The sequence below is a fragment of the Cervus canadensis genome, chromosome 2 (assembly GCF_019320065.1).
Source record: "Cervus canadensis isolate Bull #8, Minnesota chromosome 2, ASM1932006v1, whole genome shotgun sequence".
In the NCBI taxonomy this organism is placed as follows: domain Eukaryota; kingdom Metazoa; phylum Chordata; class Mammalia; order Artiodactyla; family Cervidae; genus Cervus; species Cervus canadensis.
The window spans coordinates 73,135,511-73,162,829 of NC_057387.1; the positions used below are offsets into that span (position 1 = coordinate 73,135,511).

Here is a 27,319-nt window from a genome sequence, read left to right on the forward strand (position 1 = left end):
CAGCATATTATAGGTTCTGTTTTTTTTTTTTTTAATCTTATCTGCCACTCTATATCTTTTGATTGGAATATTTTGTCCATTGACATTTAAAGTAATTATTAATAGTTATGTAACTTATTGCCATTTTAAGCCTTTTTTCCAGTTGTTTCTGTAGTTCTTCTTTGTTCATTTCTTCTTTTTTTAAAAAAATTTTTCCTTTTGTGATTCCCTTCCATTCAAGTATATTGACCCATAACTAAACTTACTTGCTTTAAACTGTCATACAAGTTCAGACACATTCTAAAGTATCTACATATTTGTACTTCCCTCCTCTACATTTTGTGATTTTTCATGTTCTATTTACTTCTTGATGCATATCATTTTGCTATTAAATATAGTTATAATTGCTTTTGCAAATTGTTTTTGTCTTTTAATTTATGTACTAGCTTATTTAAGTGATCTTGAATCCTCTTAAATATTTGCCTTTCCTATTGTGATTTTTCCTTTCCTATAAATTCTTGCTTATCTATTTAGAGAAGATTTTGCAGTTATTTCTTTTTGGGTAGATTTAGTAGGGCCTCCCCAGTGGCTCAGTGGTAAAGAATCCACTTGCAATGCAGGAGACGTGGGTTTGATCCCCGGGGCAGGAAGATCCCCTGATGGAGGAAATGGCAACCCACTCCAGTATTCTTGCCAAGAAAAGCCCATGGACCGAGAAGCTGGCTGCTGTATTCTTTTAGTTTTTGCTTGTCTGAGAAATTCTTTATTTTTCCTATTCTAAATGATCTAGTAGATTACCTTATGTTGTAAGTTTTTTTCTTTCATAACTTTGAATATATCATGCCAACCATTCAATTTTATTTGGTTTACAGACAGGCCAAATAGAGTTAGTAAAGGGAGAAATGTTAAGAGTGAGGACTCCTTCTGGAACCAAATTATGAACAATAGGTCTTAATTCCTTAATATGTTGTTTAACGTAAATATTATAAGGTGTTTATAATTTTAATAGTATATAGTAGATCAGCTGGGGTCCACTTAGTATAGCCAATTGTAAGGGCAATGGATTTAAGCCTAGATCAATGTGGATCTTTTTTATTTGGAGAATCTGTACCAGTGGTAGGATTGGGTGATTTTGTTGTTGTCATCATTTTGCCAAGTTTTCAAGTTTAATAGTGCCTGTGGTAAAGATGAGAGATATTTGAACTTCAGGGACTCAATGTCCAATGACCCTGCTGATGCTTACAGATTTCTTTCTTAAATTTGAAGGATTACTGAGAATTAATATGACCTGTGATTCAGGGCTATAAAAATTGAAAGTTATGTGGAGGCCAATATAGCTCCAGTGAAGTAAATGGGATGTGTCCACAGAAAATGGTCATGGTATCCAAGGCTGTCAGGTCCCTAATGGGGCAAAGGGCTTCCATTCATGGAGGTCAGGAAAGTGGTTTGGTATAGATATGGAGTTCACTTGAAGATAAGAGAGAATGCATTGAGTAAAGCCGTGATTGGCATGGTAGCTGGAATAGCAGTAGCAATACTGGAAATGGCATTAGGAACAAATAATGATTTAATGATTTGGAGTAAGTCTTTCCACTGGTGGACTTTTCCCAAAATCAAATGATTTAGTTCAGTTCAGTCGCTCAGTCATGTCTGACTCTTTGCAACCCCATGAATCGCAGCACGCCAGGCCTCCCTGTCCATCACCAACTCCCGGAGTTTACTCAAACTCATGTCCATCGAGTCCGTGATGCCATCCAGCCATCTCATCCTCTGTCATCCCCTTCTCCTCCGGCTCCCAATCCCTCCTAGCATCAGGGTCTTTTCCAATGAGTCAACTCTTCTCATGAGGTAGTCAAAGTATTGGAGTTTCAGCTTCAGCATCAGTCAAATGATCAGAGAATTCTAAATCCCTGAGTCTCCTGTACCAAACATTTGGAATAGGGTCCTAATGGGGGCTTGTTTGAGAGACTTCTTTTTTATTTTTATTATCATTTTAATAATTATAAATCTTACCAAGGCTACTATTTGCTTGGGTTGTGTACACTGTTATCCAGGAGAGATTTATGTGCAGTTAATATTTCTAATTCACGGGTGGCTCAGAGGTAAAGAGTGTCTGCCAGTGCAGGAGGTGAAGGAGACATATGTTGGATCCTTGGGTTGGGAATATCCCCTGGAGTAGGAAATAGCAATTCACTTCAGTATTTTTGCTGGGAAAATCCCATGGACAGTGGAGCCTGGAGGGTTACAGTCTGTGGGGTAACAAAGAGTTGGACATGACTGAGCACACACGCAAAAAAAAAAAAAAAACGTTCCAATATGTTTAGAGCCTGGTGGCCTGGCCTGCTTAATGCAATAATGAGGTACAATGAATGCAAGAAAATCCTTATAAGAACAGCTGGAGGATGTCTAAACATAAAACAACCCGTTCAGGAATGGTTAGAGCATCTCTTCCTTCGGGGTATTTGGCATAATAACAGATCTATAATGAGACCAAATAGGACAATGTCTCTATTCCAAAATAATTGGCAACTCTACTCTGAAATAGCCTGATTATTGAGGATATGTATACTAAGAACAGTGGTAGTTGGATGGGTTATTTTCCAGATTATCAATATCCACTGGAGGAGGGAGGAGGTCACGGTTATGTCTTCTGCCAGGCATGGGAAGGTGTGGGCTAGCTACTTGAGGAGCTCAGTCAGAGATCTCAATAGATTTAACTTAAGGATCTTGAGAAACACTGGACTTTTGTCTAATTATGAGGTGGCTGCATTCTAAATTTGTATTAAAAAGAGATAATCAGTAGGCCTCCAGTTATAAGATAAATAAGTACTAGAATGTAAAGTACAACATGAAGACTATAGTTAATACTGCTGTATGATATTTATTGGATAGATCATGATGGCTCAGATCGTAAAGAAACTGCCTACAATGTGGGAGACCTGTGTTTACTCCCTGGGTCAGGATGATCCTCTGGAGAAGAGAATGGCAACCCACTCCAGTATTCTTGCCTGGAGAATTCTATGGACAGAGGAGCCTGGTGGGCTACAGTCCATGGGATTGCAAAGAGTCAGACATGACTGAGCAACTAACACTCACACACTCTCATAGTATATATGAAAGTTGTTAAAAGAGTAAATCTTAAAAGTTCTCATTATAAGGGAAAATTTTTTCTCTTTCTTTTTTGTATATATATGAGATAATATTAACTAAACTTACTGTGCTAATCATTTCACAATAAATGTAAGTCAAATTTATTACGGTGTACACCTTAATCTTATTATATAGTACTTGCTGCATATCAATTACATCTCAAAACTAGAAAAAATAAGACACAAAAAAACATTTAAAAAGAAAGTGATATTCCAATGCAAAATAGTCATTATTGTATACCTTGCTTATTCAATTGAATACTCATTCATTGAACACAAATTACCAAATTATAACTACAAATACTAGTTTGTCCTGGCTGGTGTGAATGGTGAATGAATGGTTCAAAAAAGGAAATTCTAGAAAATAGGAAAGGTGATGCTAAAGGATACTAGGATAAATAAGACACGGAAGACAGACATGCCTATAAGGTTAGAAGGAGAGTGGGGGGAGGAGAGGAAAAAGAAGAGAGATAAATTCCACAAGATTGCCATGAGCAAAAGAAATAATGATTACAAAAGGGAGTGGGTGAGTCATACTGCTTCTCACAGGAGCAGAGAAGGAGCTAAAGATGGGAGGGAGTGGGCGCTCTTAACCTTTCCCGTTGTACTTAACAGCTTCCTCTAATGCCTCTTGTTGAGTTTGTCACTTTTTCACATTAACATTTAGTCCTTTTTAAAATTCTTGAGATAATCACAGTAATTATTTTGAGGCTACAATTCACATAATTAATATATCACGACTGGCTGTATGAATTTTAAAGCAGAATCAAGGTTAAAAATTGAAGTTATACTTTCTTCTTCTTTCAAGCTGGAGGTAAATATCTCCCACCTCTGAACTCCCACAACATTTATCTGTTATGCTTTGTATTCTGGCATTTGTGTGAAGTTGAATCACCTCTAAGAGACTGAATTCCTTGAGCAGAAGGAACATGCCTCTCATCTTTCATCCCCGCTGCCTAACACAATGCCTAGGACATTGCAGGTGTCATTAAGTGTTGTGTTCTAGAATAATGGTAGAAGGCTGAATTACTATTAGATAAATCATTCTAGCCTTTGGATATCTGTTCTGGACATACTTTAGTGAACGAGAATGTCTACCTGGAAGAAACTACTAAACTAGAGATATCAAGAAAGAATATTTGACCACATTTTGGAAGCAGGAAATTTCTGACACTGTGTGAAAAACAAACAATTTTAGTCACTAGTACTGGCAACTCACCTGCCAAGAATTCACAGAAGTTTGCAGATTGTTCAGACCTGAATGGCTTTTTAAGGCCATTCCAAGGGATTTATGGAAAGTTCATCAGCGTGACTGGGAAATGTATGAAGAGGGGATGGGGCAAAATTTATACAAAGCAGATTCCTGTCTTAAGAGAATTTAAGTGTTGCTAGAAAAATAAGGCTTATACATTTTGAACAATAAGAGTAAACAGTAAGTCAGGATCCAAATTGAGAGGCCAAGAAGAGGGAGAGTCAAAATGGAAGGCCTGAGATTGGGCTTGGTAGGCATTCGTGAAAAATAAAAATCTCTGTCACAAGACCCTGAAGTCCCAGTTGATGTGTGTAACTTGGATCTAAGCCTCACTTTTCTCATCTGCACAAAGGGGCTAATATACATACCCTGGTAACTTGCAAGGTTAACTCATAAGTCAAATGAGGTCCTTTATGTAAATGCATTTTGGTAGATGCGAAAATGCTGAACATGTGGTTAATATGGATACACCTTGAAGGGTGGATTTTTCCATTACGTGTCCTATAGGTATGAATGGCTTCATGATGAGCTATGAAGTATGTAGGTAAAAAGTGACATGGGAGAGTGAAAATCCTGGCCTAATTATAACATGCTATACAGTGAAAACTAAAAAAATGTATACTCATTTGGTAAATCTGGCAACTCTACCCAGGCTCACCCATATCTGCTGCCAAAGTTTAGCTCACACATCAAGGGTCTAATGCCATTTTTTTCCACCGAGTTTTCTGTTTCTCCTGGCTAGGAGATCTTTCTCTTCACTGAGGGATAGGGGAAGAAGTTGTATCCTTTAGTGTTTAAGACCTTAGACTCTGAGGTCAGATGTCCAAGATTTATAGCGCATCTCTGTTGTTGACCATTTGTGTGATCCAGGATTTTAAGACATCTCTCTGGGCCCCAGTTTCTTCTTCTGTATTATGTAGGAAAATACTTATGCTATGGGATTGTTTTGAGGATGTGATAAACTCAGTAGTGCTTGGCATGCTTTCCTTCATAGTCTCCATCCATCCATCCATCCATCACATTTTTGAGTACACACTATATGGAAGGTACCCAATATACAGAAATGAAAAGACATGAACTTGACCCTCAAGGAACTTACAATCTAGGATTGCATAGAAGCTGATATGATTAAAATTAAAACCAAGTTCATCCAAGTCTCATGTCTTTCTTGGCATCTTCTATTAAGGACTAAAAATCTTTTATTTCCTTCCAACTACTCTCCTGCAACTTACACTGCACAATCTCCTGTACCACCTACATAGCCTATAGACATATCAGCCTCAACAAGTTCAAAGTGGAAGCCTAGGCTTCTTTGTCCTTTGGTACCCCCATCTTTGTGAACTACACCACCCAGCCACACAAGCCACCTTTTCTTTTCCTTTTCCAAGTTCCCCCATGCAATTAGGAATCGATTTGTATCTAGTTTTTCATGTTTTGTACGATCTGTGGTAGGAAGAATTTAAGATGGCTCCAAGATTTCCTGCCATGCACACTTTGTGCATAATTCCTGTGCAAAATATGATGAATTTTGCTCTTGCCATTAGGAATGGCAGTGATTAATAATATGGCACAGTTGACTAAGAAAATGAAGTTTTCTGGGTGGACCCAACCCAAACACATAAGTCCTTTGAAAACAGAATTTTTTCAGGATGGTTATAGAACAGGAAGTCAGAGATGCAATCCAGATGACATGAGGAAGATAAACATCTGTGTTGTGAGCTGCATCTGGAGAATGATGTCTTTGGGGAGCTAACAGCAGCTACTGTCTCACAGCAAACAGTAAAACTAGAACCTCAATTGTATAAATGTAAGGAAATAAATTCTGCCAACAGCTTGAAGGAGGACCTTGCACCCCAGATGAGAACTGCAGCCCTGGCTGACACTTGATTTCAGCCCTGTATGACCATGTCCAATGAATGCACCCACATCAGGCCCAGACTTTTGACCTATAGAATTGTGAGCTAATAAGGTGCTTTTTTAGTGGGAAAAAGACCTAAACAGACATTTCTCCAAAGAAGACCTACAAATGGCTAACAAACACATGAAAAGATGCTCATCAAAGGTATAATGAGATACAATCTCACATCAATCAGAATGGCCATCATCAAAAAATCTACAAACAATAATTACTGGAGAGGGTGTGGAGAGAAGGGAACCCTCTTGCATTGCTGGTGGGAATGTAAATTGATACAGCCACTATGGAAGATGGATGGAGATTCCTTAAAAAACTAGGATAATACAACCATATGACCCAGCAATCCCATTCCTAGGCATATACCCTGAGGAAAGCAAAATTGAAAATGGCACAGGTACCCCAATGTTCATTGCAGCACTATTTACCATAGCTAGAACATGAAAGTAACCTAGATGTCCATTGACAGATGAATGGATAAAGAAGTTGTGGTACATATATACAATGGAATATGGTACATCTATACAATGGAATACTACTCAGCCATATAAGGAACACATTTGAGTCAGTTTTAATGAGGTAGATGAACCTAGAGTCTATTATACAGAGTGAAGTAAGTCAGAAAAAGAAATATAAATATTGTATACTAACGTATGTATGGAATCTAGAAAGATGGTACTACTGAATATATTTGCAGGAGAGCAATGGAGAAATGGACATAGAGATCAGACCTATGGACATGGGGGAAGGGGAGGAGGGAGAGGGTGAGACGTATGCAGAGAATAACATGGAAACTTACAATACCATGTGTAGAATAGATAGCCAATGGGAATTGGTGTAAGACTCAGGGAACTCGAACAGGGGCTCTGTGACAATCTAGAAGGGTGGGGTGGGGAGGGAGATGGGAGGGAGGCTTAAGAGGGAGGGGACATGGATGTCCCTGTGGCTGATTAATGTTAATGTTTGACAGAAAACCACAAAATCCTGTAAAGTTATTATCCTTCAATTAAAAAAAAAAAAGGTGCTCTTTTTTCTTTCAGCTAAGGGCATGCTATTTGGTTCCACAGCAATAGAAAACAAATCTGCCATCTCACAGATGCACCAATTTCTCCACCTTTCTGTGGTTGCTTTGACTTAGTTCTGTCCTGGACCACTGCAACTGTCTCCTGACTAGTCTCCTTGCCTCCTCTCTCAAAGCCTCTCAAATCATCCAGGTTTCACACAGATGATAGAATGAACTCTGCAAAATGTAAATCTGTCCACACCACCCCCCACTGCTTTAAACCCTCCCACAGCACTCACAACAGGGTAAATTCCAATTTATTTTTTGACATGGTTTAAAGTGCTTTTAATATTTTTCATGTGCCTGCCACCTCTATGACCTAAATCTTGCCCCCTTCACACCTGCATTTTCAACCTGCAGCCCCTCCAGGTTGCATCAAACCCCTGTACCCTTGCTCTTGCTGTTCCCTCTGTGGGCATATTCTTCCACTTTCTGCTTTTCAATATGGAGCCAGGCTCAGTGATTCTATGCCTCTCTTGGGTATCCTTGCAAAATTAAATGTGTTCTCCCGTATCCCCACAATAGCTAATTAAGATTTTGATCACAGTACCGAAATGATCCATTGCATGAGTTTTCGCTTCTAGATTACCCACCTGAAGAGACAAGACTATGCCTAGATCATATACAGGTCCAGTCCAGTGTCTGGAATGCTGCATGCTGAATAAATATGTGATTGATAAATATTCATTTGGTGAATAAACAGCAGTTATTGTGTTGCTACGATGTTCCCTGTTCCTTCTTTCAGGTTCTTTTCTTACAAGATAATAGATTTAGGTGCTTAGTCAGGATCCAATTGAATAGAACATTATCTGGGGTAAAAACAGCTGCTAATGAGAGGCTGGCATTAAATTAGATTGTTTGTGTTGCCTGAGAACAGTTGCTGCCTCTGTTATTATGTCCAATATTTCACAATGTTCATGTCCTCAAGGATTAAATACTGAGTTTAAAGACTATATGGGAAACTTGTTTCTCTGACTCTTTCTCTTGGTCCCTGCCTTTTAATGTTTCTTTCTACTGACTTAGGATAGGCAAGACCAGAAAGGAGATAAACTCAATCAGTTAATTTTATTTTTCATCAGTAGTCCCCCAGAATGTTGACACAGTAAAAAATTTTATAATGATTTAGTCCAAAGTCGTCACTTTACAGATGAGAAAATGTAGATCCAAAAAGATGATGTCTCTTGCAGGCCCTTACCCGAGACCTGAGCCAGGCCCAGATTGATGGATTCTATTCATAATAATAGTAACTTAAATATTTTTTAAAACACCATAATTAAAATTATAATTAGAATGATAAACAGGAAAAATATCTGTTGTATGATAAATCACCATCAAATTCAATAAGTAGAAGATGACTATATAATAGAAAAAGATGAGAATGTAAATAGACACCATATGTCATTAATCCTAGGATGCATATTTTCCATAGTTTTAATACCTCTAAAATCAGAGTAGCTATTTTAAATAACAAAAAATATTTGCAGTGTGGTTTAGCAGCAGAGGGTGTATTTGAAAATTTTCCAGGTGGTCCGTAAAGTAATGGTATGTTTTATAATCAATGGTGTCTCAGGGTTAGTAAGATGCCATTCTTTACAGCAGAATAAATGTACATTGTCAATAAACATAGAAATATAATACAACTGACAATATGTAATTCAATTTGCAGGGAAGTGGAAATTGAAATTATGCACTTAATTTTGGCCTATCAGATTGAGAAATATAATTTTCTTATGGTAGCACCAGTGTTGGCTCTAGTGCCAGAAAATGGGTCACCTTTTATACTGTTAGTGAGAAAACAGATTGGTACAAACTTTTTGAAGAAATAAAATTTGCAAATGTATCAAAAGTCTTTAAAATATACGTTCTCTTTAACAGGGAAATACTCATCTAAGAAATCAAACAGTAAGAGGCATCTTTTTATTTTTTTTTGGCCACCACGCATCCTTTCCCCTTTCTTTTGTTTGTTGTTGTGTTTAGTAGGTTAAATTCCTTTGAAGTCACTTAGTTTCCATTATCATTTCATAATTTAGATTGAGCTGATATCTCTCTAGCTCCAAGGCTAAGTCATTCAATGCTTTTTACACATCCAGTCACAGTCACAGATTCAGGGATGGACTCATGACTTAATACGGTCCTTATGAATCACTCGCTCAGTAGGCCCAGGATTTTTATCCAATTCTGAGGAAGAAACTTTCCCCCTTTTCGCTGCACTTGAATACAGGAGGAATTGGCTTGGGGGCATTTTGTCACTGTGTGAAACCCAAGAGTAAGTCTAGGATGAAATAGGGCAAGGTAGAGAAATGAATGGCACTGAGTTCTGCTGGAAATGACTCAGTGCCTGGGTTGAGCAGCACCGGCTGTAGCTCTGGACTTTGAAGTTATACGAAATACTGGAGAAACAGCTGCTGTGCACATTCATGTTCAACTGTAGCCTGTCAGGCTTTTCTGTCCATGGAATTCTCCAGGCAAGAATACTAGAGTGGGTTGCCATTTCCTACTTTAGGAGATCTTCCCTACCCAGATGTTGAACCTGCATCTCCTGCATTGACAGGCGAATTCTTTACCAGTGTGCTACCTAGAAAACCATATGAGCTGACAGTTTTATTTATTATATTATCTAACTGTTGATTTTCTATGTTGCTTGAATTAGTTCAGGTTGGATTTTTTTTGTCACTTGCAGTCAAAACAGTCTTAATTGATACATATGCTGAGAATATAATTAAGGATGTACCAGAAGATTTTGATCTAAGTAGAAATGTTTCAGGATTGTTTATCATAGTGAAAAGCTGAAAATCACTAAAATATCCAACAACAGAAGAGCAGCTAATGTCTAACACATTCTTGGAGATACTGTATGCCAAGGGCTCCAAGAGTTGTGGGAGCCCTATGTACACAGTAACTCCTCTAATCCTCCGAAGAACCCTATAGCATCAGTACTAGTATTATCTCTACTTTGCAGATGAAGAAAGTGAGACCTAGGGAGGTAAACTAATGAGCTCACAGTCACCTACTTATAGTAGAAGAGATGAGTATGAATATAGGCAGAATAACTCCGGAAACTGTTCTTTTAACCATTAAGCTGTACCAGTTTTCAAGTAAATTTCAATCTATCCATATAATGAAATATGTATCAAATGGTTGAAAACATATTTACTGATATGAATATATTAATAATATGTCATAAATAAATCAGGTTATGAAAGAACAGGTAGATTTCCAGTTTCCAATTCAGCATAAAAGGAGCTTAGAAATGGCTGCTCCAACCCAGTGAGTAAAGAGCTAAAGATGTTGAAAAATCCACTCTTTCTGGACCCATCAGTGATGTAGGTCACAGGGCAAACTGCTGCCCCCTAAACTGGAGAAACAGGCAGATACAGAGACTCATAATTTACTGGAGCAGAAACTTTGTGGAAAAGTCCTCTGCAGAAACCAGTACTGGGGCAGGAAAACCAAGACTATAATTGATGAATCCCTGGAGGTTTGGTGTAGACAAATCTGAGCGTGAGAACCCCCAGGGAAACTCAGTCATAGGAGGTCCCCAAACTTTTTTGAGTTTTACCTGCAGGATCTCACCCATGTTCTCACATAGATCAGAGAAAAATCCCCTTGAGTTTCCAGCAGGGGGAGAGGAAAAGAAATCATTTGGAAAAACACCGGAGAATTCTGTTCTTAATAAGGCTTGCCCTCGAGAGAAACTGTTTTATCAGAGCCTATTCAGTTTTTTCAAAGCCAAACTGACCTGAAGAAAAGAAAATAACTGACTCTGGTTGGCTCTAGCCATCCTGTCTCACCTACAGTATGGGGCAGGGAGGGCTGAGAAGCAAATGCTAAGTTCACAGTCTAGAGACAGTCTCACTAGAAGACTGAGACCTTAGCATAGGACTACATAGCATTTCCCCTCCAACCACACTTGGCCATTACTAAAGGCCTATTACAGCAGTTTGTTTTACCCAGTACATCATGTCCAGCTATCAAGAAAAAAAAAAAATTACAAGGCATACTAAGAGTCAGAAAACTGAGTTTGAAGAGACAAAGCAGACATTGGAATCAGCTTCAGATATGGAGGCATGTAGGAGTTATCAGACTGGGAATTTAGAGCAACTATGATTTGCATGGTAAGGTGTCTAATGGATAAAGTAGATAGCATGTGAGAATAGATGTTTAATGTGAACAGAGATGAAAATTGTAAGAATCAAAAAGAGCATGTGTGGTTATATCAAGTACAGTTGCATTTTCTTCAGAAAAGTATGTTTCTTATGTAATAGTATCTAAGTAGTTGTAAGAAATTATCCCTTTTCTTCGTTTGTAAGTTAGGTTGTTGATAATTGAATCTGTAACTATCTTAGATAAAATAGGTTAAAAGACTTAAATATCAGCAACGTCATATGCTTCAATGTAGTAGCTAACCTTCTTTGCCCAGTGGAGACAAAGCATGGCCATCCAGCTTCTTTCATTAGGAGAAAGCATCCTCATTCCTCAGCCTTCACTTTCTACACTCTCACTTTATCCCCTGCTTCCAAGGATAATTTAAAACAACCACACAGTCACAAAGCTCATTTAAAAGTGTCGTATTGATTGTTTGTGTGCTTTGTATTCCCGTCTTGACTTGCCCTGCTGTTAAGATTTAGGCTGCACATTTCTTACTGCATTGTGCCTTATAAATCCAGAGGTAAAACAGTAGGCTAACTGCCTTCTGTTCCAGAAATTAACACACACACACACACACACAGCTAAAACTGTGTTACTGATCCAAGAATTATAACACAAAGATGATTTTTTTTTACAAAGATGATTTCAATGCAGCAAGATAGAGTAATAAAACATTAATTTAGCCTTGAATATTGAATGCATGTGTCTTCTAACCCCACAATACTATAGGAGAAGATGGAATTTCATACGAGTCCCACAGATTCATCAGCCAAGAGAGCTCCCAATGAAATGAGGTAGTGCCCGTGAATGCCAATGGCAGATAAAAGCAGGAGAGAAAGAAGAGGAAAGGAAAGGGTCCCATCAAGGGACAGTGACTAGCATACCTGTTAGGAATGTCACTAGGAATAGAATGGCTAGGACATTTGTTGAATTTCAACATTAGTTGAAACAAATATAGGTTTTAAAAAATATATAACAATAAATGTGTTGAGTGGGTGACTACTAGTATACATTCAGTAGCTCAGTGACAACATCATCACAATTGTTCTCTTCTTTTTAGTCAGTTAGACATAGCCTGTTTGCTTTTTGTATTCACACTTGTTCCATGATGGGTACAACATGACATTTGTAGCTTCTCATGACAAAATGTCTGACACACAGTAGGTCTCACAAGTGCTACTTCCTTTTTTTCTGCCCAATTTCTAGCCCTTAGTATAGAGCCTGAGAGAGTAAGAAAAGATTCACCTCCACTTTGCACACTCAGCAGGTATATTTCCCCTAAAGGAGACTTTGACTGACAGCTCTCAGGATAGAGCGCTCCTGCTGGGCAGACACCCTGTCCGAACTCGCAGAGGCTTTCCTGTACATGGTCACACACTGATCTGGCTCATTCATCCATGGATGAGGCATCAGGGTAAAGTTCACTGCAAGGACACTGCCTAGGCCATAGGAGTCCATACAGAGAGAGCCAAGCCCACTGGGCTTTTTCTTTTGGAGGTAGCTATGCACCTGCTTCCAGTGGTCATGCATGGATGTGAGAGTTGGATGGTGAAGAAAGCTGAGCGCCGAAAAATTGATGCTTTTGAACGGTGGTATTGAAGAAGACTCTTGAGAGTCCCTTGGACTGCAAGGAGATCCAACCAGTCCATCCTAAAGGAGATCAGTCCTGGGTGTTCATTGGAAGGACTGACGCTGAAGCTGAAACTCCAATACTTTGGCCACCTCATGCGAAGAGTTGACTCATTGGAAAAAACCCTGATGCTGGGAGGGATTGGGGGCAGGAGAAGAAGGGGACGACAGAGGATGAGATGGCTGGATGGCATCACTGACTCAATGGACATGAGTTTGAGTAAACTCCAGGAGTTGGTGATGGACAGGAGGCCTGGCGTGCTGCAATTCATGGGGTCACAAAGAGTTGGACACCACTGAATGACTGAACTGAACTGAACTGATGCACCTGCTGGGCTCCTAACAGCTGACTTTGCTGAGGTTCCTCCTTCAAATCCTACTGGCAGAATGAGGCATGTTCTTGGGAAAAGCATTTATGAGAAAGAAAAGAATGATGGTCTGAAGGAAGCTACCACTGTTTAGCACTACTGTAGCAGATGTGAAGTTGTCCATTCTTCTGTTCGTTTAACAGGTTTTTTGTTTTATTTTGTTTTTTCATTCACCATGTACCAAGCCTTGTTCTAGATGTTGGGGATTTAGCAGTGAATTTAACAGACTGAATCTTCATCCTCTGTGTGCAAAACACACACAGAGAGAGCAATATTTTCCCTGCCCTCCTCTGCCCTGCTCTGTGTTCTAGGAGTCTGCCCTCTTCCAGACTTCAAAATCATGCCTTTCTACCTTTTGGTAAGGGTTTGGCCAATGGAAGATGTAGCAGGATATAGGAAGTTGAGAGGTGAGAGAAGTCAAAGTATTTCTTCCTCTTACTCCCAGGTCTTTGGCCCATGGATTCTGGCAATGACTGCATCCTCCTAGACCAGAAGCCCCTACTGGGTAATCACTCTTCCAAGGCCCCAGCTGCCTCTGGAATCTAACACTTTTCTCTCTCCTTGCTCCTACAGCACCAAGTGTGGTAACATCTTCCTACCTCTGCCAGTCTGTGGATACCTCAGTATTCCTTGCTGGTTAACTTCTCATTCTGTAAGTATTCCCTGAATTAAAGTTCCTTGAACCATTGTAACTGCATTCAGCTTGCTGCTAGGATCTTGACTCACAACTGGATACATAACTTGTGAGGCCCAGTGCAAAATAAAAAATGGTGGACCCCTTATTCAAAAAGCAGGAAAAAAAAAAAAAAGGCTGTTAAAAGTACTAAATTATACAACTTTCTCTTTTAAAAAGATTTTATTGTTTGTAAAATGTAACGAGTAAAGTTGATATATGAGTAATATATATATTGAAAAAAGTATTTCTGGTGTCACAAATTTATATAATACAATAAATAACGTTAATAATTTGATCATAAGATTTGTTCTAGATCACTTTTATGCAAATCAATTTGAGTCATCAAAATATATACTTTTAGCAACTTTATTTCAATAAATAAAATTAAAGAAGCATCAATCACTCCTGACAAATATAAGACTGCAAATAATGTTTGAAAAAGTTTAATTTTGAGAAGGATCTTCCTGCTTATGTACCTATTTATTAATAAGCTGTGATAAGTCATTCATAGGCTGTGACAAATTGTGATAAATATCTGGCAAGTTATTTTAAAATATAAATTATATTGCATTTAGAGCTTATACTTGTGGGATAATTTTTCTAAAAAGATTTCTAAACTCTTCATACAAATGAGTTTCAGGTAAGTCTATACTTAATTTTAAATATGAATTTGCACAATGGTATTTTAATGGTCCCTTTGACTTTCTTTAGTTTATGGATATTATTTAAGAAGCTGGAAGGGACTTCATGATTTGTATATAATTTTCAATGTCTGTTTCTGCATCATAACACTGTATCTTCAATTAGAAGGAAACATTCATTTAAAAATTATTTTCCTTGTTAATAATTATCTGAAGCTTCGTAAGAATTTGGTATCCTTTTCTATTAAACGCAATGTCTTTACATTTAATCACTATCACCAAGCTTGTGAATACTTACTTTGTAACATTGCAGCAGCTTTCACAAATCAGGGATTCTAAACTCTGAAGAATTGTAATGACTCCCTGATAGGCTTTATTGTGGTTTCAGTGTGTGTGCTCTTACTTTGTAATTATCTGCTGACAAAGTTTACTGTCTGAACACAAGCAATTTCTGCCCAGCGCTTAGAATGAAAAGTTAATATTTGTGCAAAGCCTTAAGAACAGGCCTCAGGGATGAGATGGAGGGGCAAGCCAGCCTCCCACCAGGGATTCTGAAGGTGCTTCCTCCTGCATCTGAGCCTATTGCTACTTTCGCCACTATTGTCACTTTGACTATTAGTCATCTGAGCCTCATCCTGGCCCTAGACCCAAGACCCCAAATCCCCCTGGGCAGTCCCACTGGTGTGTGCCTGCACATCACACGGCCAGGCCAACTGTGTATGTGGGCATTGCTACTGGGCCACAACTGTGTGTGCACATTATTGTCCAGAATACCTCCTCTGCTCATTCTCTCCGCCTACCCCACTGTAAAGTTAGACTGTATGTGCTGAACACAAGTTCAAGGATGAAATTGTGAAGAAATTTAAGACAGCAGCAGGGACCTAAACCAGGCACAGGGTCCTTCTAGGCATGGAGCCCTGTCTGACAGCACAGGTCACATGCTTATGAAGCCAACCCTGGTCTAACATGTATAGTTCATGAAAATTTATCTTTAGCAGAAGACACTGAAAAAGAACAGATAAATAGGGAAATACATTCTAAGATACCTGGCAGTGAGGGTGAAGTATTAAAGAAAGAAAGCAAAGCAGAGAGTAAATCTCAGTAATGACTGGGGGCAGAGCATTCCCAGGAGAAGAAAGAGCGGGCACCTGATCCCTGCTAAGGAAATGTGTTTTAAGTGTTCAAGCAAAAGCAAGAGGGACCGTGTACTAGGAAGCCAGCAGAAGAGTAGTAGAAAGTGAGGTCAGGAGAGGTTGATGGGGCCTGATTAGGCTCTGGATTTATTGTTAGTGCATGGGAAGCATTGGAGAAGGGTTGGGAGCTGGAGAGAGAAGATCAGGCAGTGGGCGGAGGGTAGGAATATTGGAGTTCTTCCCTTCAGCCTCACCAGTTCCCCTCTCCTCCTTTCTCGTAACTTCGTTCATTGACACAGTCATGGCAGTTTTCTTCCAGTTCTTCAAAGACTTCTTTCCTACCCAGGGCCCTCATGCATGCTGTGCTTTCTGCTGAGATGTTCTCTGATCACTCTTCTGATGATGGACTCGCTTACCTTTCCAGTCTCCACTTGATACTTCACTTACTCCAGGAGCTGACACCCTGTCTCATGTATCTCCCCCACAAATTCTGTCTTAGCTCTTTTTAAGTTTCCTCTGTGGCATTGATTTATATCCACATTATCAGTTTGTTTACTTACCTGACTTGCAATTTACATTTTAAAAAATGTGTTTACTTATTTTGGATCTATCTCCTCAACCAAAATATAGAATCTGTCAGGGCCAGGACTATGTCTTCTTTAAAAAAAATTTTATAAAATTTTGAAAGGTTCAGTTCAGTTCAGTCACTCAGTCGAGTCTTTGTGACCCCATGAATGGCAGCACGCCAGGCCTCCCTGTCCATCACCAACTCCCGGAGCTTACTCAAACTCATGTCCATCTAGTCGGTGATGCCATCCAGCCATCTCATCCTTTGTCATCCCCTTCTCCTCCTACCCTCAATCCCTCCCAGCATCAGGGTCTTTTCCAATGAGTCAACTCTTCACATGAGGTGGCCAAAGTACTAGAGTTTCAGCTTCAGCATCAATCCTTCCAATGAACACCCAGGACTGATCTCCTTTAGGTTGGATCTCCTTGCAGTCCAAGGGACTCTCAAGAGTTTTCTACATACTTTATTGTTATTACAAAATATTTGCTATATTCCCTGTGGTGTATAAAACCAGGAGTTTGTTCTCTATATCCAAGTCTATCCATGTTGCTGCACATGGCAAAATTTTCATACTTTTTATGGCTGAGTACTCTTCTCTCTCTACGTGTGTGTGTATATGTGTGAGTATAAGTAAATGTAAGTGTATATATACATGCATACACACACATACATGCATATAGACACCACATCTTCTTTATCCATTCATGTGTTGATGGGCACTTAGGTTGCTTCCATATCTTGGCAGTTGTAAATAATGTACTATCATCTTTGGGGTGTATGAGTTTTTCCAAATTAGGATTATGTCTTTCTTGTTTCTCCTGGGAAGCAGCCTTCTCACACTCCTGGTATAGAGCAATAATGAATAAACATTTGCCAAATGAAAGGATCTCTCCTCTGTACACATCGCCATAATTTCTATCTTGTGGCTTGGCAATTCTGCACCTTCTCCTGAAATTACAAAATTTTATTCCCACACTTGTCATCTAGTAAGTTGTACTCATCCTTCTTATATACATTCTTACCTTCACTATGGGAAGGTTTGTATGTTGCAAACACACACATACCCATACACACTACTCTAAATCATCTATTATTTCTTCCATTTGTTTCCAGCACCTTTATCCCTACCTTTCAAAGGACCTATCATATTATATTAAAATTATCTCTTTGCATGTCTGCCCTCATGAGACTGATAGCATTAAGGGTAGACAGAGGGCAAATAAAAGCAGCTCAGTTTGGCAACCCTTGCTTCTAGCACTGCCCGGGCACACAGAGATGTTCCGTATATGTATGGGAAAGGAATAATGCATCTTAAGAGCTTCTTTATACACAGGCTGCTTCAGTGATCAGATCAAGTATTACTCAGACCCTGCAGTTAAATTGACATTCTTTTATTTATATCATTCAATGATTTTTGCAAGAAAGACTTAAATGCAGAAATATAGACTCTCATACGTTTAGAGTCACCTTCAAATTTGAAATCCACCCTAAACCCAGTTGTGACAGAGCATGGTCTATTGGCAAAACCTCAGGCCCAGAGAGACAGTGCTGAGCCACAAAGGGACCATGTTGGCTCTGAAATGTCATTATTAACCAGCATTTACTTCTGGACAGAACATACCTGTAGAGGGAACAGGAGAAGTCAGAGGTGGAATGAGACTCCTTTCCATGTCAGCTCTGAAACTAGACAGCCTAGTGCTTTTCCCATTACAGGTGCACACAGTGAGCCCATCTCTCATTGGCTAGGCAATAATTATCCTTAGACTGGCTGCCAAAACCTAGTGCTAACTCTGCCTAGCCTTTGCAGATGCACCTGCTGTCCCTGGGTGGGCTTATTAGATTCTTTAGAGATTAGGCTGCTGCTCAGAGTGGTCAGTTCAGAGCAGGTCTCACAGCTTGCTTTAACCCCTCACGCTCTGATTCTACTGTCACAGCACAATACTTGGTGATGCTCTGATAAATCCCTCCCCCTAGTTACCTCTCTCTATCTCTTCTCACTTAAAAAATAATTATATTATATATTCTATGCAAACCACTTTATAGGCATCTTTTCACTTAAACCTCAGGACAGCTCAGGGAGGCAGGCATTGCAATCCCTATCAGGATACTGGGCCTCCATAGGTTAAATAGCTTGTATAAGGAATGGGCTTAGCCAGGATCAAGCTCTTATCTGTTGATTTATGTGCGATGACATGTATCAAAGCACTCAGGAGTGACTGAGAGTTAAAGTTTGTATCTGAATGTATATTATCTGAATATATATATATATATGCCTTGACTTTTTAAATTAAATATTTTAGGTGTGAAATTAAAACAGAATTGTAGATACAAAGACTTCTGGGTTTAGAAGGGTCCTTAATGATTATCTAGTTCATCGGCCTCACCCTTATTGGACAGAGAGGATGAAATGGTTGTAGATTCACTAGTGGTCCATGTAGAATAGCCCAGCATCCCCTGCTTCAGGCCTGTTCAGCCCTGATTGGGAATGTCCCCAGTGTATTATTACACTACTAGAAACCCCTTTCCCAGTTCTTAACTCTGATCATAGCCCAAGTCCTATCTGGTTGTAGTTTTTCTGTTTGTTCACTTTCTCATTACACACCTCAGATCTGGTAGAATGACAACATACTTTCTCTTATCTCTTAGTCCTACCACTTCCACCCCAACACAGATGTGCTGAGAGCACACTGCCATACCAGATTCTGAGCCAGACCTTCTTGTTTGCAGGCTCCTTCCAGGTGAAAAAGTGCTGTGCCACCGAGGACGCTTGCCACAGAAGCTTGTTTCCTGCCCCAAGGAGTCAAAGACCAGCATTCTGGAAGTTCCATAGGAAACTAGGCCCTTCTAATAAGTCCCCCAAAGCCGAGACAAACCCTTTCATTGTTTCAAAACCTATCAAAGGAGTTTGATGTACAACTACTCAGGACAAAAATAAGCTGCTTGCTGAAATAGAATATATTTTATGAGATCCCCAGGATTACCTCTTTGGCAGGTGGCCTAGATGCTGAGCTTCAGATTCTGTGCCATCAGCCCAGCACACAGGCCCTAAGTCTAGAGGCCCACTCCTATCCCCAAATGGGAAGGCCTGTGCATAGCCATGAGCTGGGCTCAGGCTCCTCTCCTGGAGCACAATAGGGAGGAATCCTGGGGGAAAATCTCACATAAAAGCAGATGCCAGAACCCATTCCAGGAGTCTGTTTTCCAACAAGCAGAGAAGACTAAACGTGCTTACCAGCTTACGAGCGCAATGATTGCTGACTCCTTAAGAATCAGCTCCTGGAGGAGCGATGACTGGTCAGTGGGAACACAGAGGATGGTGAGGAATGGGCCAGGTGGCTTCCCACATGCAGTCAGTGTTTCCTGGCATGACCTGAATGTGGTGGGACCTGGGTGTCTGTCGATGTCAGTTGGTTAAGCTTGTATATATATGTTTTGTATACCTTTCTACATATGTTTGTCATGTTTCATCTCCCCCAAAAAATGTCTGAAAGGAAATACAAAGAATCAGCTCAAATTCCTCCCCTATGGGGTATTCCCCAAACCCTTGAAGCAGTATGCATCTGCCTCCTCCGTGTGTCCCTCTAGGGCATTTTTTAAACATATAGCCTATATGGTTTTATGGCTCTTTTTTTTTTTTTCCACGTGTCTTTTATGACACAATGTGAATTAGTGACCAACCAGGTTCGAGAACCAATTTTAACTCTCAGTCACTCCTAGGTGGTATGGTACATGTATCAGCATGCATCTGTTAGCAGATGAGAGCTTGAATCCTGGGTAAACCCCTTCCTCGTGAGGGTCCTGATCTGTGAAATGGGGATTGCAAGGCCTGCCTCCCTGAGGTGGGCTGAGGTTTAAGTGGGATGATGCCTATGAAGTGATTGGCATGGGATTTGATACTCAGTAAGGTGCTTCCCTGGTGGCTCAGAGGTTAAGGCGTCTGCCTGGAATGCGGGAGACCTGGGTTCGATCCCTGAGTTTGGAAGATCCCCTGGAGAAGGAAATGGCAACCCACTCTAGTACTCTTGCCTGGAGAATCCCAAGAAGGGAGGAGCCTGGTAGGCTACAGTCCATGGGGGTCACAAAGAGTTGGACATGACTGAGCAACTTCACTTCACTTCACTTCAAGGTGCTCAATAAATGTTTTGTTTCCACACCAGCCCCTCTCTTTATACAGGCATGTAATCCATACTTAGAAACTCTTGCAGCCAGAAGCATTTCAGAATTGAGGATTTTCATATTCATAATCCCCCTGCTGGGTCTGAGGCAGTACATTAGAAATTAAACATTATTAATTGCCTCCCATGATATATCTGAATACATGGCATATGTTTAAATAATTGGAAAAAATGTCTCTAAATGACTTCAGATCAGTCTCGACAGGTCTGCTGTCAAACAAGTATTGGAAACTTCTAAAAAATGTTTGTTTTCAAAGTTCTTTGGACTTGAGAACTGTGACTAAGGGATTTTGAACCTGAGTCACGATTATTGTTAAAGACATTACATCCCCACCAGGTATTAAAAACAGGTTTAGCTTTTGTTTTCCTTCTGCCTGACTCATAGCAGAAGTTCAATAATCCTTTCTGGTGACTAAGCAAATGAAGGAAACATGAGAGGAGCCCCTTCCCTCCATCGCTCCCAGATGGAATTAGTCTTTGTTCTTCCTCTGTTTCTCCTCCTGCACACATCCATCTCACTAAACACTGGGGAGTGGGGGTGGAGATACAACATCAGAGTAGACAGATGCTCAAAGGCAAGGGTGCCTCTGACTTTTTCCGCATTATGGTTATGAAATTTATTCTTTCTGAGAAAGAAATATGGTTAGCTATTCTATACAAGATTTAACTTGAATAATTGTTCTGGCACCAGACAAGAAATCAGCAACTTTTAATTATGATAGAAATGATTGTAAAGATAAGTTCAAAATTTCCTTGCACCCAAAAAAACTGAAGTGTTTGTGATTCAAGTTTACCACAGTGCACTAGACATTATTCTCCTATCTCTGATACCGACTAAACAAAAGCTGTGAATGACACAGTGCATGTTTAATATAACATTGAGTACCTTCAAATGCTGGGAAAGTGAGGACAAGTCAAGAAATTGAAAGGTTGGGAGAGTATTAGAATGATCTCTGAAGGTAGTCCCTGAGGAGGCTGAATCCTGAGCACAATATGAGGGATGGATTGACCTTAATTGGGAAGAAGATATTTTTTTCCACAAATTTATGAATGAAAGAGTCTGGGATAGGTGGGATTATGGATCAGTTTACAGGTAGGGGGTATCCAGAGGATGAGGACGTGTCAACGTAGTGTTTATATTTCCTCAGTTAAATAGGGTCCAGGGTTATCTGCTGCGTATCCAGAGTAAGAGATGGAGCAGGGGGCCATGAGCATAGTGAAACTGGAGAGGACCATGTGGGAAGTGGGACAGAAAACTCACTCCAGAAATACAAATGACTTGCTGTTGAGAGTTCTGTGGACCATGGCACCATGACTGTATTTATTAGCAATTCGCCAGGTTCTGTAGATTCTTCAGCAGTGTCCAGCACCTTGGGTCCAAGAACATAGAAAGCATACAGTTGATTGACTCAAGGGGTTGGGAGGGTGGGGGCTTGCCCTGTGAATACAGTGGAAGAAGTATCATAGGAAAAGGGATTGAGTATATCTTCAGGGGAGTGTTAAAGTCTTCAAGTATGTACTCTGATCTTAGAAGTGAAGGTCATGAAGATAAAGGAAGAGATTTGATCTTTCTCCCCAGGTCTGCTCTTTCAAAAGATAATATTGTGCAGTGGTTAAGACCACAGACTCTGAAATGGGACATTAAGCATCCAAAGTCCACTTATTACTGACTGGGAGATCTTGGGCAAGTTATTTGAACTTTTTATATCTCCCCATTTTTATTGATTAAAAAACGGATGTTACTACTATTTGCCTCACTGGGTTGTGGTGAGGATTGAATGAGTTTATATACTTAGGGTGAAATAGATATAAGATCTGTTTAAGTATTACTAATTATTATTCCTCTATAAGTCTCCATTTCAGTAAACTGCACCTCCATTGATCTTAAGGATCATTATAGCAACTTATTGAGGAAACATTCTTTCCTAGATCTTTCAAAAAAGAATGCAGCCTGCCTACACCTAGATTTCAGCCCAGTGAGACCCATTTTGAATTTCTGAACTACATAACTGTAAAATTTCTGAACTACATAACACATAGTAAACCTGTGTATTTTTAAACCACCAAGTTTGTGGTAATTTGTTACAGCACCAATAAGAAATTAATACAGCTCCTTTTAAACTATAAAACCTTAGCATTAGTCATACAAATTCTCTGAACAACAGGTGTTTCAGTATAGAATAATAAAAATAAAGTAATAACAATACTTTGGTCACCTGACATGAAGAGCTGACTCATGGGAAAAGACCCTGATGCTGGGAAAGATTGAAGGCAGGAGGAGAAGGGGATGACAGAGGATGAGATGGTTGGATGGCATCACTGACTAGATGGACATGAGTTTGAGGAAATTCCAGGAGAAGGTGAAGGACAGGGAAGTCTGATGTGTTGCAGTCCAAGGGGTCTCAAAGCATTGAACATGACTTAGTGACTGAACAACAACAACACATAACCCTTGGCTATTGTGAGGAATACGTGAAGGAATAGGAATAAAGTTATTAGGGCAAGGTCTGGTGTTATGGGCAGAATATGCCCCTCCTTCCTAAAAATACATTCAAGTGAATAAGTTTCTACCTCAGAATGTGACTATATTTGGAAATAGAATCTTTAAAGAGGTGATTCAGATTAAACAAGTTCATACAGCTAGAACTCTGATCCAATATGACTGGTGTCCTTATTAAGAGGAGGAAACGAACACATCAGGGTGAATCTACACAGAGGAAAGTTTATGTGAAGAAACAACTAGAAGGTGGCACCTGCAAGGAAAGAAGAGAGTCCTCAAAGGAAACTATTGATAACTGAACTTGTTGGTGCCTCAATTTTGGACTCCCAGCCTCCAGATCTCTGAGAAAATTCCTGTTGTTTAAGCCCCACAGGCTCTGATGTTTCATTATGGCAGCCCCAACAGACTTAACACATGGGATTCTACTAGGTAGTCAAAAATGTTGATTCTTACTATTACTTGTTCTTTATTAATATATTTGGATACTAGGACTGTTTGTGGAATTGCAGTTAAAAAAAAGACGATGTCAGAAACCTGACTTCCACTTTTGGCTCTGAGTCTTTGGCAGCATCAGCTTGTCGAGACCTACATGTCCTTTGTGTTCTCCGTCTTTTTGTGTTGATGTTTTCTCTCTTCTGGCTGACAGTGGTAGATTGAACATATGAGGGGCCCCCTGATACCTCAGCCCCATTAAAAAGATAATAAGGGGATTTTCTTTTAAAGGTATAAGAAAACAGGGAAGGAAAAAGCAACAAAAACTTGAAGATGGAAAACAGAAGTACTGAGAAAAACTCAATGAGCCAGATGAACTCAGACATAGCCTGTCCATGGGAGAGTGCAGAAGCAAGCTGATAGGCATGCAGAGCTGGAGTGACTGGAGAATCAGCAGAACCAGGGATCAAGGAAAGTGTGGGCTGTGTGTGTGTGCGCGCGTGCGTGCGTGCGCGCTTGTGTATGTGCATGTGGTTGTGGCGAGGTGGGTAAGGAGTTGAAGAGTGGAGGGCAAGTGGTGACTGAAAACCAGAAGACTGGTTGAAAATCTCCTTAACCCAGTTAACCCTTTAGACCCCCTTTCTTACTTCTCTAAGCTGATGGCTGCCCCTGTTCTGGAAGTAGAAAACAGAAATTGACTCTCTGGAGAGACTGAACCAAAGGGACTCTGGATTGGGGGATATCTAGATGGTGGACAAGGATAACATACCGAAAACAGGATTTTGATGGAAATTCACATTTTGAATTCCAAGACCCCTGGCCTGTTTCCCATTAGGTTCTCAGAAGGCTGGCAGTCAGGCTTGTATACTCCACACTAGAGTCTAGAAAGAGCTTTCTTTGAGTTATCTGCCCACCCCACAGGAAAAGACATGGGTACTGACATTGCTGCTTCTGACCCACCTACCATGAAGCCCATCCACCAGCCCTGTCCTTGCCCCTTCAAGCTTCCATATAGCTTTCTTAGTATTCTGCTCTTAAATACTTGTTAACAGCTCCAGGTTGGCTGATGACACATGAAGTAAGTCTCTAACATGACTATTGGAAACTCAAACTAACAAACACCAATAAAAACAGAATTTGTAGAAATGAAAAACAGTGTAGGGACAAGGAACTTAAAAGAGAAATAATTATGAACATCCTTATACAGAAGGAAGACTCTATTGCAGGCACAACATAAGAACAGGTTTTTATTATTACAAAGAATATTTGTAAAAGAACTGGACAATAAAAAAAGGCTGAAGAATTGATGCTTTCAAACTGTGGTGCTGGAGAAGACTCTTGAGAGTCCCTTGGACAGCAAGGAGATCAAACCAGTCAATCCTAAAGAAAATCAACCCTGAATATTCATTGGAAGTACTGATGCTAAAGCTGAAGCTGCAATACTTTGGCCACCTGATGTAAAGAGCCGACTTACTGGAAAAGACCCAGATGCTGGGAAAGACTGAAGTAGGAGGTGAAGGGGACAACAAAGGATGAGGTGGTTGGATGTCATCACCAACTCGATGGACATGAGTTTGAGCAAGCTCTGGGAGATGGTGAAGGACAGGGAAGCCTGGTATGCTACAATCCATGGGCTCACAAAGAGTCGGACGTGACTTGGCAACTGAAAAACAACAATTCATAAAACAGAGCTTTTGGAAATCTGAAAAATATGGTAGCAAAAGAGAAAAACTTAGAGGAGCTGGCAGATACTATCTCCCCCCTGCCCCCCCAAAATTGTATATCTTATGGCTCAGCTATGAATAAAATTAACCTCATCATTTTGATATCCCCAGATATTATGATACAAATATTTTCAGAGAATCGAGGAAGCGAAGTTTGTGGGGGATGTGTGTGTATGTGCTTTTCAGGAATGATAAGAGAACTGAATTCTCATCTTCCATAGTAAGAAGTGAAGATGCAGAAGTAGTCATGCAAGTGTGTTATTGAGAAATGCAGGGATAAATAAGCAAAATAAATCCTAAAAGGGTTCATAGCAGTTGTCTCTGGGTAGTGGAAACAATTTATTGGAGCATGATGAGTATGGCAGTTTGGCTGATTTACCTTTAATAAGCCTTATAGAAATAATTAACTTTGAAAATGATTTGCATGTTTTTTATTTGAAATTAAATTGTAAAAATACTGAATAGACATAGCAGTTGGCACAGTGTCTGGCACATAGTAGATATTCTATATGACATCATCTGTTTTCTAATTTTATTATTTTATGATTCATTCTTATCATTTTGACTCTTCAAATGTTGTTTATAATATTTCAGGGAGCATTCTTTTTTTCCAGAACTTTATTTTGTATAGTAATAAAGACACTTGTCAGGAAGTTTTTAATGATTGTTTTCCAATGATAATGCAGTAGCCATCCCACACCCATCCTGCTGCTGCTGAAATCAGGTTCAGAATATGTTCAGTTCCCTCTGCTTTAGCCAGGGTTTGGAGTGAACTAAGTCTGGGCAGAGATGAAGGAAGCCACTGGTCTTATTCATATGGATCTAGTGCACCAGCTGGAGCTTCTAAATTGATGGAGAAGAAGCAGAGGACGAGGATCTTAGCAACTCAGCTTTTGGTTGGGTAGAGTTGGCAATTCTGATGCTTTATGCACATACGCTTAATGTGCTTCCCCGGTCCTTCTAAGTGGCAGCTCATTAACACCTCAAGACTGATGGCTCAAGTTTTACATTCTAATTGAATGTACATTCGCATAATGGAATGTGTGTTATGACTGCTTGCCTGGAAAAGCTGCCCTATTTATTCAGCCACCCTGGAGAAAGGAGAGAGATTTTTCTTGCAGAGGCAAGAAATAGCCACATGCTGCTATGAAACACCTTGGAGTTCTAACTTTTCAAATATTCTTTGTTTATGGTACCTTCTAACATTATATGTTACATTAGTGTGTCACATTACAAAAGCATAGATATTATTGTTCTCACTTGGCAGATGAGAAAACTGAAGCAAAGAGATGATTTGCCTATGGTCACATAGCTCAATAAAGATGAGTCACCAAGTCCCACCTTGATTTTAAATATGAGTCTTTCTACCACACCAGGTAATTCTATTTTATTTGCTTATTTCCATATGCATCTAACCCAGAGATCTAAGCCTGCACAGAGGAATATAAAGATAGTATGACATGTTAAGACCCCTTCTTTTAGAGAAGGCATCAAGGGTAACCAAGAGGTTTGACCAATGACCTGAGACATTTAAAAAAATGCCCTGGGGACTTGACTCTTGGGCAGGCTACATGTAAGAGCTGAGAGAAGGCTTCTGCTCCAGTGAAATGCCCTGGAGTAGGAGCGGCGTTGCAGAAGTGAGGTCTGCAGGAATAGTCACAAGCAGCAGAGTTCCTGTCATCACAGAGCACAAATTGGGGGCAGCTGGGCAGAGGAAAAAATATAGGTTTCATCTCTCATGATAGCATTCATCACATGGTTGGAGCTGATAAGAATTCCGAGCCGGAGGCCAGGCTCAGCAGGAAGACTGCCATGATCAATTTGCAGTGTCGCCAAGGGCTCAGGAGGGTTTTGAAAGCTGTTGCTAAGTGTTTGTCATCCCTGGGCAGGAGCCTCTGTCAGACACTCCCTCCAGAATGATAGGGTTGTCCTTCAAGCCGTGTCACCAAGAAGGGAACGACGGTCCAAT

General features: G+C 40.0%; 1 long non-coding RNA gene across 1 annotated transcript; it reads left to right on the forward strand.

The window, feature by feature from the left end:
* Positions 1-26,721, forward strand: LOC122427767. The gene is made up of 5 exons (XR_006265543.1): positions 1-104; positions 1,422-1,428; positions 16,651-16,667; positions 19,127-19,131; positions 26,710-26,721. It is a non-coding gene; the product is annotated as an uncharacterized LOC122427767 (long non-coding RNA).
* Positions 26,722-27,319: the final 598 nt, after the last annotated feature.